General features: G+C 41.7%; 1 protein-coding gene across 4 annotated transcripts in view; it reads left to right on the top strand.

Annotated features, from left to right (window-relative positions):
• The window catches only part of BACH2 (BTB domain and CNC homolog 2), a 355628-nt gene that overhangs the window by 307725 nt on the left and 34321 nt on the right, over positions 1 to 13582 (top strand). The window contains exon 1 of one of the 4 annotated variants that reach the window (XM_047858298.1): positions 10419 to 10544. The exons of the other annotated variants lie outside the window; for them this stretch is intronic. The gene's annotated coding sequence lies outside the window, so the exon portion shown is untranslated. Of the gene's footprint in view, positions 1 to 10418; positions 10545 to 13582 lie in introns of those variants that run through there. 4 annotated transcript variants of the gene reach the window in all.

Below are 13582 nucleotides of genomic sequence, written 5' to 3'. Positions count from 1 at the left end.
TTCAGTTTTGCCACTATAATTATGAGCGAGAAGCCTATGGTTAATTACAGTGCATGAATGGAAGATATTCCTGGACTTATTTGCATTCATTACTTGCTGGTCATTTCTCTGTTGAGGTCTCCATGCTTGTTTTTACAGAGCTTTTTGGCAGTGTGTCTGCACTTGGTGTGTGAATTTTTATGATCTGTTGCATGTTATTCGTGCAATTTCCTGCCCTGTAATGGTATCAGTTTTCCAGACGCAGAGGAATACAGACTAAAACCCAGGAGCCTGCATTAGCATAAAATGTCCCAGTTCTGTCAGTTTGATTAATTTGTCTCTTTGTCTCCACTCTATATGATAAGTGCTATTAATGGTTGCAACACTTCATATGTCAAAGTCTTTCTTCCTAATGACTTGAAAATGTGGTTTATTTCCCCCCTTTTTGTATTATTTTCCTCATTTAGCATTCCACTCAAGTATAGATTTATGCCATGCTCTTTCATTATCTTACTGGTTGCAGCACTGGAGTGATTACATATGGTGTAGAGTATGCGTAAAGATGTGATCCCAGGGGCAGCAGCTGCTGATGCAAGCTGAAAATAGATCCAGCATACGCTCAGCACTTTTCCCAGAGGCCTTTTATTTATTAGTAACAGTCTTGGTACAGGACAGCTTGGATCCTCATTTAGCAAGATGACTTTTTGCCTTTCCGAACACTGCAGTGACTTTGCTCTATTTACTGACACTGCTGTGTAATTATTTTTGTAACCGCCCTGTGTCTCAGCATTGACTTAACCTAACATAAATTGTAATATGATCTCGATATATAATGAACTCAAGAAGCGACAGGCTCCATTTGAAGTAATGGGGCTTGACAGATCTAAGGTTTAAATTAAATAATCCTATTTGTAAGACAGCATTTGTACATGGAACACTGCTTTAAAATGAATTTCTATTCTTCTCTAGTGCTTCTTACACCGTTTTTGGTATTCTTCCTTTCAAAAGGACTTTTTCTAGAAAGAAGTGCATTGCAGAGCCAAGGGCCCTTTCATAAGGAAAGAATAAAATGAAATTTTTTTACCCATTTCAATCCCTGAACTGGAACTAGCACCATTAATGATTTGAGATGGGTAGTTATTAATCCAAGCTGGCAAATCCAAATAGCTCAGACTCTTCTATCAGCACAAAACATCTGTGATGTAAGTACAGTAGCAGAATTTAGGATTAAGATAATAGCTAACCTTCTGCACATGTTTTAGGTTCAGATAGGTACTTTTTTATATAAATTTGGGAAGTCCTAATAACAAGTATATGTATTTATTTTCTGAATAAATCTAAGCAGAACCCTTATTTTGTGATATCCTTCTTCTCTTAGAGAGGTGTACTTTAAACAGGATAAGGAGGAAGTTCATTGTGTATATTAGCAGATAGCATCAAGATAGTGATTCGTCACTGTGTGATAAAATTTTCCAAATTGCGAAAATGAAAAAATCATAACACTAAAAGTTTATAGGCAAATTACAATCTAAGAGTATTACTTATTGGCAGGACTTAGTCATATGATAAGGAAGCCTTGAAGAAAAAATGAATTTATAAATAGAGAGCATACCTCTTTATGGTAAAGTAGCAAATAAGGGAGGCAAGTTTGTAAATTTCCTTTTTCTTAGTTTGTGTGTAATTTTACCTGCTCTGAACCAAGAAGCCATCAGAGAAGAAGAGGGTGGGTGATTCCCTCCTTAAATTTGTTGTTGCCCTGAGATAGTGCCATGGGTTCTGTTTGGTAACAAAGATTCTATTCCATAATCTAATGAAAGTTACATGGGGTTAAACACATAATTTCCTGCTGGGTCAGGTTAAAAATTAAAACAGCGATTCATGTTAAGGAAATTAAGTGTGGAAAAAAAAGAAATAAAGTTGATTGTTTCATTTTAGTGGGTATATGACCCATAATGTTGTTGAAAGTGCAGTAATCCAAACCATTCCTCAAATAAGCAAACCAAGGAGCATTTCAGCTGAGAAGAGACCCCCCCCCCTTTTCCTGCCCACATGCACAATTGCATGAGAAAGCGTTAGACCATAGCATTTTATCAGCTTGATCATCGTGGTTCATATATTCTTTCAAGTTTGTTTGGGAATTTAGACTGCTAATAGCCTGTGCTGTGTAATGAGAGCAGAGCCTGCACCCTGCCCTAAAGATGCCCTCGGTAGGAACGGAATGGGAGACAAGTGGGAGCTTGCCCGCGGCTAATGTGCCTGCTTTCTTACTCTTCTTATTTTGTCTTCCTTTCTTTCCCTCCTGTCCTGCTTCCCGCTCTCACATACAAAGAGCACCCAAGCTTGTTCTCCAGGCTCATCCCTAATTACCTCCGTTGTGACACAGTAACGTTGGAGCCGATTTCATTCTCTGTCTAGTGGCCTCAGAACAGTGGGTGATCTTGCTTGCTATAGGAGAAGTGATACTCAGGCATGACAGGATGAATTAAGGATGGGGGCCTAAGTATTAACTCTTAATTCCCTAGCTCTTGGGGTTTTAAATTAGATTCAGTGTCATTATAAGTGGGAGAATGTGAGCTTTTTGTATGTGTGTGTGTCTGTCGCTGAAACCATGTTTGATCAATTGAATTGACCTTGTTTTTCTTGTGAAACACATCAACCGTATTATGAAACAGGCAGCCCAAATAAAGAAAAACATTTCACATATCTTGTCAAATATTTCATTGGGACCTCTGAAAGCTGGTATTTCCCTTCTGCCACCAGATCTGAAATGAGAACAAAAGCACTTCATTTTTGATAAGTGGGACTTTGTTTTTCTCTGAAACCTTTTCATTTCCAAGATGTCTTATGAGAGTTATCACAGTTTGGGCTAAGTTTCCCAGTAAATGATGTGGACTCTGAAGGGGGCTCTCAGAGTCAATTACTTAGCAAATGGTTTGTAAACCAAAGACTAAAGGAAGAAATATGCTATCAGATAGGGGCCAAGCAAAGAACGAAGGGAGAAACCAAATTTATTGAACACCGGTTTTATACCAAGTAAATATGAAAATAATTTGAGCAAAATAACAAAGATCTTAGGATCAGAGAAACAAAAAAGATCAATGGACTTCCAGAGTTGGGTTTTTTTTTTTTTTTTCCCATGGAACACTGTGTTCCATTATAAACACTTGCAGAAGTATCTGAATAGAAGACAGAAAAAGGGAAAAGACAAAAGGGCAGGGGATGAAGTTCTTAAAGGCTGTCTAAAGAAGTAATAATAAAGTGGAAGGATTTCAGCCACTAAGGACAGAACTGAATCAAGTCAAGTTAAATACCAAGATAGTTGCTTGCAAGTAGAAATATAATATTCATTTTTGCTCCTGAATTCTGTTAGCAATTTCTGCCTCTTCAAAATCTTTTGAAAATAGAGAAGTCTGCATCTGAAGCTTTGCTTGGCTCTCAGTCAAAGGTCTGCCTCACCCAGAAAACATCATCAGGAAGCCCAAAATCAATGGAATTTTTTTCAATGGATAACACAAGCCAATTTTGAGCCTGATTTAAAATTCACTGTATAAATTCATCCTGGCTTGCTACAGCTATGAGTGTACTCTGTTTTCTGTTGCTGACTCTTCCAGTAAAACATACATCCACTCTACTTTCCACACTTCAGATTTCAAGAGGAAGAGAGCTATTTGAAGGCCTCCTCTCAAAACTGACTTATTGGGCCCTGTAGAACCTGCTTCAGAAGCTACCATGAGTATAGATGTGTATGTGCTTACTTTTTGAAAAATGATCTTTGATCCAAGAAAATTATAGCGTTTGTGTTTATAGGCATGCAATTATGCACTGGGCTTTCTTAAGGTACTATTATAAACAAGCTGGAGCTCCTATCCCTCTAGTTTTGGTTATACTTGGTGCTACTAAAAAGATACATATGCTTCATTAAGCTCAGATTTATTAGCAAGGCCAGCAGGTGATAATGGAACAGTAATTTTTGCATATCAACTTTGACTTGGTGCCCTTAATTGGCAGCAAGGAGAAATATTAAAAGATCTTGCTAACACAGCATGATGCATGGGAAGTAAGAACATCAAGGGAGTTTTTTCTTCTGTGATATATTGGGAATCATAAAACCTTGGTCTTAAAATTCATCTGACCCAGCACTAAAGAAATGGGCTATATTTTATCTTTTGTATAGCCCTCGTGTCTAATACAGTGATGCTGATGGTGGTTTAAAAAAATAACCTTTATTGAGCATTCACTATGTGCCAGGCACTGCTCTATGCACTTTTTTACATGTTTAACTCATTGACCCTATGGAATTGCTATTATTATGATTAATTTCTCTGTATGATGAAGAAACTGAAGCAAGAGACCTTAATTAACATGTCCCAAGGTCAGCTCCTAAGTCAAGGAGCCTGGATAGAAGCCTAGGCAGCCTGACTCCAGGGTCCATATTCTTTTTTTTTTTTTTTTTTTTTTTTTTTTTTTTTTTTTTAAGACATTTATTCTCTCACAGTTCTGGAGGCTATAGGGTAGTCTTAATCCTTTGCCTCAGAAAACTCATTAAAGATGCAGGCGTCTGTGTTTTTAGCAGGTGGAAAACTGAGGCCCAGGTGACACACCAGTCTGCTGTAGATTGGAGACAGCCAGTGTCTCCATCTCTTTTTTTTTTAATGTTTATTTAGTTTTGAGAGACAGAGAGAGCACAAATGGGAGAGGGCCAGAGAGGGAGACACAGAATGAGAAGCAGCCCCCAAGCTCTGAGCTATCAGCACAGAGCCCGATGTGGGGCTCAAACCCACGAACTTGACATCACGACCTGAGCCAAAGTCAGAGGCTTAACCAACTGAGCCACCCAGGTGCCCGAGTATCTCCGTCTCTTGTCTATAGTTTTCCTATACCACACGGAAGTCACCAAGAGCCTAACAATAGAAATTTGCCTGTATGCAAGAAATAACGAAAAAGATGCTGGAAAAAAATTGAAATATAAAATGATAGCAAAGAGAAAATACTTGAAATGTAAATAAATTTTTGTTCTTCTCTCTTCCCCTTGATGATTCTTCAATTCATGCCACTTGATCAAATAAACATCTTAATATCTAGATCATCTTGACTTACATAGGACTTGCCTTTGTCTGGGGCCTCTGTTTTGAGGCATAAGGTGTTTAAGAAACTGGCTATAAAGACTTTATAATAAGCCAGTATGGGGGCACCTGGATGGCTCAGTCGGTTAAGCATCTGACTTCGGCTCAGGTCATGATCTCGCGATTTGTGAGTTCAAGCCCCATGTTGGGCTCTGTGCTGACAGCTGGGAGCCTGGAGCCTGCTTCGGAATCTGTGTCTCCCTCTCTCTCTGCCCCTCCCCTGCTCATGCTCTGTCTCTGTCTCTTAAAAAATAAACATTAAAAATTTTTTTTATGATAACTCAGTATGGTAACAGAATAATGGCCCTCCAAAGATGTCCATGTCCTGATCCCCCAAAACTTGTATGTTACCTTACATGACAAAGGGGAGTTTGCACAAATGATTAAGTTAAGGATCTTGAGATGGGGAGATTATCCCGGATTATCAGTTGGGTACAATGTAATCACAAGATTGCTTATAGGAGGACAAGAGGAGGGTCAGAGTCAAAAAGTCTACTCTGAAGTTTGAGGTCCACTCAGGGGGTGATGGAAGAAGTTTCTGGAGGCCCAGGTAGAAATCCTTGCCACAGAAATGGTTGGTTGCTCCACAATTAGTATAAAAATCAATGAACAGGTGGTGGGAGGAAAGTTGCTTTTTCTCCATCTCTGACAAGCTATTTTCAGCAAGTCTTCTCATTGTATTAGTTCATCTGTCTTCCATTCATCTTTCTTTTAAAATGAAAAGAACTCCTCACATTCTGTGGGAACTTCCACCTCTTTCTCACTGCCAGGCCAGAATGATTTATTGGGCAAGTTTGCTGTTCTTAAAAATCCGACATCATGCGGTGGGTAAAACAACTGCCTGTCATCAATGATTGTGTTCCCTTAAAGAAAGCTCCAGGCTACAGAATTCTGATGCACTTCCTCCTTAATAAGTTATGACTCTGAATCCCAAACTATGTTGGTTTCTCCTCTGAATCTTTACATAATTCCTATCATAACAGTCATGTGGTAAGGTGTCCCCAATGGACAACTAGAACCCTCCTTTCACCAATATCCAAGCTATGGCTTTGGTTGATTGGTTGGTTGGTTGGTTAGAAGCAGGGTGGCCCTTCGTATATGATTCTTAGTCTTGAGTTGACCTGTGCTCTCACATATCGGCAGCTAATCCCCCTAACAGTCTCTCTAATCTGTCTCCACCTCCCTTCCGCCGCCACTACCCACATTCAGGCCACAGCTGGATGCCTGGACCTCTGTGACTAACATGCCCCCTGCCCAGGTTGTCCCCAGATGTGGCTAGAGTAATTTCCCCAGTACTCCTGCTTGGCAGACTCCAATGGCTCTCCATTGCCAACCAGCCTCCTCAGTGTGACATAGACCAGCTTTCCTGCCTGCCCCCCTGCTCACCTCTCTAGTGTCACTGGAGTCACCCAGCACCCCACTACAGCTGGACTCCTGCCTCACTGCTCTGCATGCTGGATTCTCTCATGTGTCTTTGCATCTTCCTTTTCTTCCACGTGCAACACCAGTTCCCACCAAATACCTGGCTAATCCTCACTTGGGCTTCAGCTTATATCTTACTTGCTCAGAGTTCGATTCCCCTTCTGCCAGCACCTGTACTTGCTCTGTTGCAGCTCTTATGCTGTGCGGGAATTACCTGTTGACTTGTCTCTGTCCCATCAGCCTAGAACGTCTCAGACTAGGCACCCTTTCTTCCTTATTCACTGTTTTACCTTCCCAGCACCTAAGACTCCATAGAACCATGGGAGGTGGTCAATATGTGTTTGTTAAGGGAATAAAGTGAGCTGTACCCTACATTGCAAAGATGGTCACCAGCAGCATCCTGTATAGTGAATTCCCTGGGGCGGGGGCGGGGGGGAATGCCTGGTCTCACTACCTTGTACTGGGTGACACAGACTCCAAACTTAACCCAGCTAAGTACTGCAATGTAACTGAGATTAACTGGTCTCTACATGAGGTTGCACACTTGCCATTTTGATGCACTTGCTCCCATATCACTGTGTGGTGAAGGTGAACTAAAATGACTAGGGAAGGTAGCTAAATAAATAAAGTGTTATTAACTGCTGACAGACTTAGCCGTTCATAAAGTAATGTTATGATCGAAGACAACAAGAACAAATCTAATGGCCTTTTAGGTCGGCATTCAATATAATCAGCTAAAGATTTCTTCTATGTGATGAACAAATAAGAGGTCTCAAATCCCCCCACTTCTTACCTCTAAAAAGTATACCATTCAGATTCTGCATATATTTTTTGAGGCAATTTGCTTCTCCTTGCCTTGCTGTCTTTCTGTGACTTGCCCTGCAATCCAGATATATAAATATCTTGTGTTCTTGTGCTCCCTCTCCTGGTCTTTTCTGTCTTTCAGCAAGACCATGTTCCTAGAATTGGGCATCCCCCCAGGTGGGGGCTTGGCATGTTAACAAAGAAGCTAACCAGCACTGCAGGGCTTGTTGTAAGATCCACGGGGGACCAGAAACAGAGTCACTTCTTTGTTGTTTGCAGTCCAGCTTGACTAAGTGAAAAAGCGCCATACTGGCACAGAAGACAAACGTGCCTGGCATCCTTTTTTGAGAAATGAAATGCTCTCCAGAAAAAAAAAAAAAAAACATAATAAAAAGCACTTGATAGTACATTTTTGAAAATATTCCTCCCTGGAGATGTACAGATGCATGTAGGATGTGCCCTATCAGTGAACAGTGCTAATTACCTAATTATCTGGTCAGGTGCAATAAAAACCCTTTTGACATGCTGTTCCTTCCATAAGCCAGATACAGTGTTCTGGTATCTGCTCTGTGACCATGGTGAGGGGCACACCGTATTCTCTACCCACCCAGAGTAAGAACGTAGAAGGTCTTCACAGCTGGCTGAGGTGGTGCTTCACATCAGGGGCACAGGGCTGGGAACAGGGCAGTGCAAGGTCCTGCCACAGAGCTCACAGGACGACACTCCAGACTTTACCTGGCCTCCTTGGCTCCTAGCATCCCCTGGAGCTACCTTTGAACTCTGACCCTGCCCACATCTTTCTGTCGTTGCAATTGCTTCTTAGGCACTTCATAATTTTACCCATTTACCTTTTTTTTTTTTTTTCCCATTTGACTTTCTAAAATAGCTTCCCTGCTAAATATGTCATTTCTCCTACTTTAGTGTAAAAGAGGATTTTGCTTTTGCTTTTTCTCAAGCCGATCTAGAAGAGCACACACCCCCAAATCTTAAATTTCTGTTATTTTAACTTAGTATGCCAAGGAAGAGCCAGTTTTGCTCAACCACTGAACACATCCAGCCTTCATTTTCAAACCAGCTTCCAGTCTTGTTTCCTCTGTCCTGCCACTCCTGCAGCGATGGTGTCTGTGTCCTCTCCTGAAGCCCCACTGTTGTGTTCTACAGTTTTCTCCTGTGTACTGTCGGCCTCTTCCCGATGGATTATTTCTTTTTCTACCATGGTGCTCCCTTTTATGAGGTGCTTTTGAAGTTTCACTAGATGGAGTGGAGGGCACCGGTTTCTCTTGGGTAGGGAAGAGTGTTAAATCCTAGGCGCTCCTTTCCTAGAAGGCCATGGGGCTGTTTTTGACAGGAGCACAGTATTTGGAGGGCAAAGGTTGACTGACTCACATGGGTCTCGTGCTCTCCCATCTTCCAGCCTGCTCCCATCCAATCTTAGTGCCCTTTGACAGCCCATGCACACCCCTCTTCTCTCAAAGCCTGTGGCACAAGAGTTTCAACAGTGTAGAGTTTAGCATTTAATTGTTCTCTAGTCGTGGATAATACATTGTGAGCTTCTCCAAGGTACAACTATCCTTTTTTGCTTCTTTGAAGTTCATGTCAGCACCCAACATAGCAAATGCTCAAGTAAACATTTTTGGATTGATTATTTAGTGGCATTTTGGTTGTTCAAGATGCCTAGTATATACACGGAACTACTCATGGCCCCAGCACTTCTCTGCGATCTGATGATTTCCTATTAATTAACCTTTTTTGAATAGTATACCATCTGATTGACATGAAAATGTGAATTTTTGTTAATCCTTCTTTGTAATATTGTTGCCTTCTAGAAAAAGTAACCAACTTGGGGTGCCGGGGTGGCTCAGTTGGTTAAGTGTCTGACTTTGGCTCAGGTCATGATCTCGCAGTTTGTGAGTTCAAGCCCCACATCGGGTTCTGTGCTGACAGCTCAGAGCCGAGAGCCTGCTTCAGATTCTGTGTCTCCTTCTCTCTCTCTTTTCCTCCCCCACTTGTGCTCTGTCTCTCTCTGTCAATAAAAAAATAAATAAAATGTTAAAAAAATAATTTTTTAAAACAGAAAAAAAGTAACCAACTCATCTTCATAATGCAGATATTTAACAAATTTTATTAGAGTACATGTAGATGATATATGGAAAGTATAAGACAGTACTTCACTTACAGGAATTTCTTTTTTTTATATTTAAATTTTTCTTTTACTTTTATTCATTTTTGAGAGGCAGAGAGAGACAGAGCATGAACAGAGGGAGACACAGAATCCAAAACAGGCTCCAGGTACTGAGCTGTCACCACAGAGCCTGATGCAGGGCTCAAACTCATGAACTGCGAGATCATGACCTGAACCAAAGTCACTCAACCTATTGAGCCACCCAGGTGCCCCTCTTTTTTTTTCTTTTTTTTTTTTTTTTTGGTGATTGGTCATATGGATCCTTTATTTTTTCTTATTTGCTTTTTTTTTTTTTTAAGTAGGCTCCATGCCCAATGTGAGGATTGACCTCACAACCCTGAGATTAAGAGTCATATGCTCTACCAACTAAGCCAGCCAGGTGCCCTGACTTTCAGGGATTTCTAATCAAGATAGGCACAATGGAACATTTAGATAACAATGCAAAATAGCACTTGTGTGATGAAATGCCAGGACTGGTTATCTATAATCAACAGCTATTATCCAAGTTGGGGGGAATGGGGTCCAGTTAAATTGCCACCTCCTTTGTAAGGGTTTGTCCTGGCCATTACATTCCGTATTGATGGACAGCCCCACCTCTGTCCTTCACAGCTATCATAGGTACAGTTGGAACTGGCAAAACAAAGTGAAGAATGCATCCGGTGAGCATAGCCTGAGCACATGCTAGACGGCAAGAGAAAGGCTGGCATTCTGGCTCAAGAAGACAACTGGAAATGAGACTGGAAGGGGACTCAGTCTGGGAAAAATCTGGAAACCAGACAGAAGAGAATAAAGTTTGCTCTCTAAAGCAGGGGGTTGCTGTTTAAAACAAAGTCCCTGTCAGGAACATTCTCCCAAAGACTCTTCAGCCTCCCTCCCTATGATTGATGATTCAGAGGGATCTTGGAGGTGCCGGGGACGGGAGAGATCGTATCAACAGAGAGGAGAGGTTTTTTTTTTTTCCTTTTGCTTTGAGTCTCAGTATTTTTAACACAATGGTCACCTAGAGATTCTTAAGCCCTTGTCTCCTACACTTGGTAAGGAAAGAAATGACAATGCCGTCCAGACACCTGCTAGCTTAGTTGGGGTTTTCAAAGCAACACCACTCTGTAATGTGCTGTGGATGGGCTGTAATTATGCAAGGAAACCAAAGGGCTTGTTTTCTATTAGGGTTTGTTAGGTTTCTGACTTCCAGCTTCAGTGACTGAACTTCCATCAAAATACTGGCACACCCCCGGGTACTGTAGATGCCTTAACTCACTTCTTTAAACGTATACTTCAGGAGTAGTTTGATTAGCCCAAACCAAGAACACCTGGTGTGGAGACGTGGGTATTTGTCAAAACCCAAAAGTTCCTTTTTAAGAGCGTTTGGCTATCTTTATTCATAGTAGGAAAGGTGTTTTCCTAGTTAGGAGATGTAAGTAAGGAGGTCTTTCATAACAGCTCCAAGCCACATTCAAAATAGATGTCCCAGAACAGACTCCTCCATGGTGCACATTCTAGGTGCAACTATGACTTAGTTCCTTTTCTCACCATCCCCCAAGGTAGCATGAAAAGTGTGTTTCGGCCCCACAGAAACTGGACACGACCGACCAGACGCTATGGGAACTTTCTGCCTCACCTGCTTCAGCAGCAGCGCTGCCAGAAATGACACCATTGTCAAAAACAGGACCATCCCTTCGTGCCCAATCGTCTGAAGTCCCAGACACGCTGCTCTTCTCAGCAAAGGCCTGCTCCCTGTCCTCTTTGATGTCATTTGCCAACCCGGCAACCTAGTGTCCCAGGGAAGACAGGGCAAGAGGCTAACACATCAGGCAAAACATGCACCGTGGCCACAGAGATGGACCGAATTGGTTCCCTCTTCATTCTCTTCCCTGATGGCAGGAATCACGTATAGAAAAGATCTGAATCTGAGGGGATGGAGGGGAGGTGGCTGAGTGACAAACCTGACTTCAGGCTCCTATGCAGGAGTGTGGGTGTTGTGTCGTACAGTCTCTGCAGCCCGGACAGCTACAGAGCTGCGCTTTCTATCTGCTAGTCCCATAGCTCCAGGGCAGTCACTGTCCAATTCCCATATGGGGGTTTGTGTTGATGGCCACTGGTTAAATGCTCCCAGAGCACAGATGGTGCCTGCATTGCATCAGCATTAACTCTTCTCCATTGGCAGAGCCCATTGTAGAAACAGGAGAAGGGAGGAAAAATCAGTGCACAGTCCCTTTGGCGGAAAGTCTGGTTTCCATATATGCATTAGCCCTGACGTATGCATTAACCCTGAGCCTCAGTTAACCCAGTCAGTGTGTCTCAGCTTCTGTTATATGGTGGTTAGTTAAAAAGGACTTAGATGGGGGCGCCCACGTGGCTCAGTTGGTTGAGCGTCTGACTCCGGCTCCAGTCATGATCTCACGGTCCGTGAGTTCGAGCCCCACGTCGGACCCTGTGCTGACAGCTCAGAGCCTGGAGCCTGCTTTGGATTCTGTGTCTCCCTCTCTCCCCGCCCCTCCCCCGCTCGTGCTCTGTGTGTGTCTCTCTCTCTCTCTCTCTGTCAAAAATAAACATTAAAAAAAAATTTTTTTTAAAGACTTAGATGAAGGAAACTAAAGATTGTAGAAATACTATTACTGTTGTTGTATAAACCATGCCCATAAGGCAAAATCCACAGCTTTGTCCCTTCTGTAAGCCACAGTAACACCCCCTTCCGTTGCAAAGGCAGTGAAGAAGGTCAATGAGAAAATGATATACATCTTTTAGAATTTTTAATGTTTGTGTCTCAAAAGCCCTTCAAGTATATGATTTCTTCAGCATGTCCTGGTTTATTCCTGTTTTGCAAATGAAAGGGGGGAAATGGCAGCAGAGTGTCTCATGTTGTCAGGATCAAATTACCTTCCTCACTCAAGATCAGTGGTCCTCTCTTGTTGGCACTGGGTCCTCATGGCTACCGGAGTATTCATGGGGTATAAACCCACTTGTGCCAGTAGTCAAGTAACAAATAACATTTTCCATAAGAAGCGTGTGATCTGTCACTATTTCAGTTTTGATTTCAGATGGAAAATATGACTTCAGTTTTTGAAGAAAAAAAAAATCCCTAACTGGGGTTGACAGATGTCTTCAAATATGTGATGGATTGTCATGTGAAGGAAGGACTCAAACCGTCTGCTTGCCCTGGTGGGCATTACTAGGATTAGCTCAGTTCAGTTCAACTAATAGTTATAAAGCACCTGCAGTGCCCAAGGCTGCTCAGAGAAGGAGGGAGAGAAGGTGCTCAGAGAAGGAGGGAGATGAATATCCTGCTAAACTTGTGACATCAATTATTGCAGAAACAAGGAGGTTTGACATTGATGTGAAAGTGTGAAGTATCTGGTGAATCACTGGATAAACCAAGGAGAAGGGGAAGACAGAAGAAATACTTAAAGTCTCCAATGTCTATGCATCAATGGGTGAAGCAGAAGTAATTAAAAAATTGAATTGGAGATTACTGCCAGGGTGGTAAATAGAATGTCTTAGTAACCTAATGAGCAAAAGGATATCACATTGACATAGGGCTGTGAGAAGGAACTCCATGTTTATAAAATTAGAGCAAAGGAGAAGCATGATGCAGAACTTCAACTATATGAATAGTTACCAGAATTCTCTTCTAAGAAGAGAATACTGAGTACTTATTGATTTGCCATATTGGCGGTCTCACCTTCCAGTGGATAGAGAGTACAAGAGTAGAATTGCTATTTTGGTCCAATACTGACCAACTAAAAGGAATTGATGGGAGCACATATGAGAGGATCCATAAAAGAAAGAGATATGATCTTAGAGAACATGATAGTCAAAGAGTACATTTTGCACTGTCTGAAATATTTCAAGACCTTTCCTTTATTACAAAAGGAAAACCCAACATGAAATTTGCGATCTTAACCATTTTTAAGTGAACTCTACTAAAGTCCATCAAACATTCACCTTACTTAAAAAAATGTTCACACTGCTATGAAACACATCTCCAGAACTCTTGTCATCTTGCATATCTGAAACTCTGTACCCATTAAACAATAATCACCCCTTTTCTCCTTGACCCCAGCCCCTGGTAACC

The sequence above is a fragment of the Prionailurus viverrinus genome, chromosome B2 (genome assembly GCF_022837055.1).
Source record: "Prionailurus viverrinus isolate Anna chromosome B2, UM_Priviv_1.0, whole genome shotgun sequence".
Lineage (NCBI taxonomy): Eukaryota > Metazoa > Chordata > Mammalia > Carnivora > Felidae > Prionailurus > Prionailurus viverrinus.
This window is presented reverse-complemented; position numbering and strand designations above follow the sequence as displayed.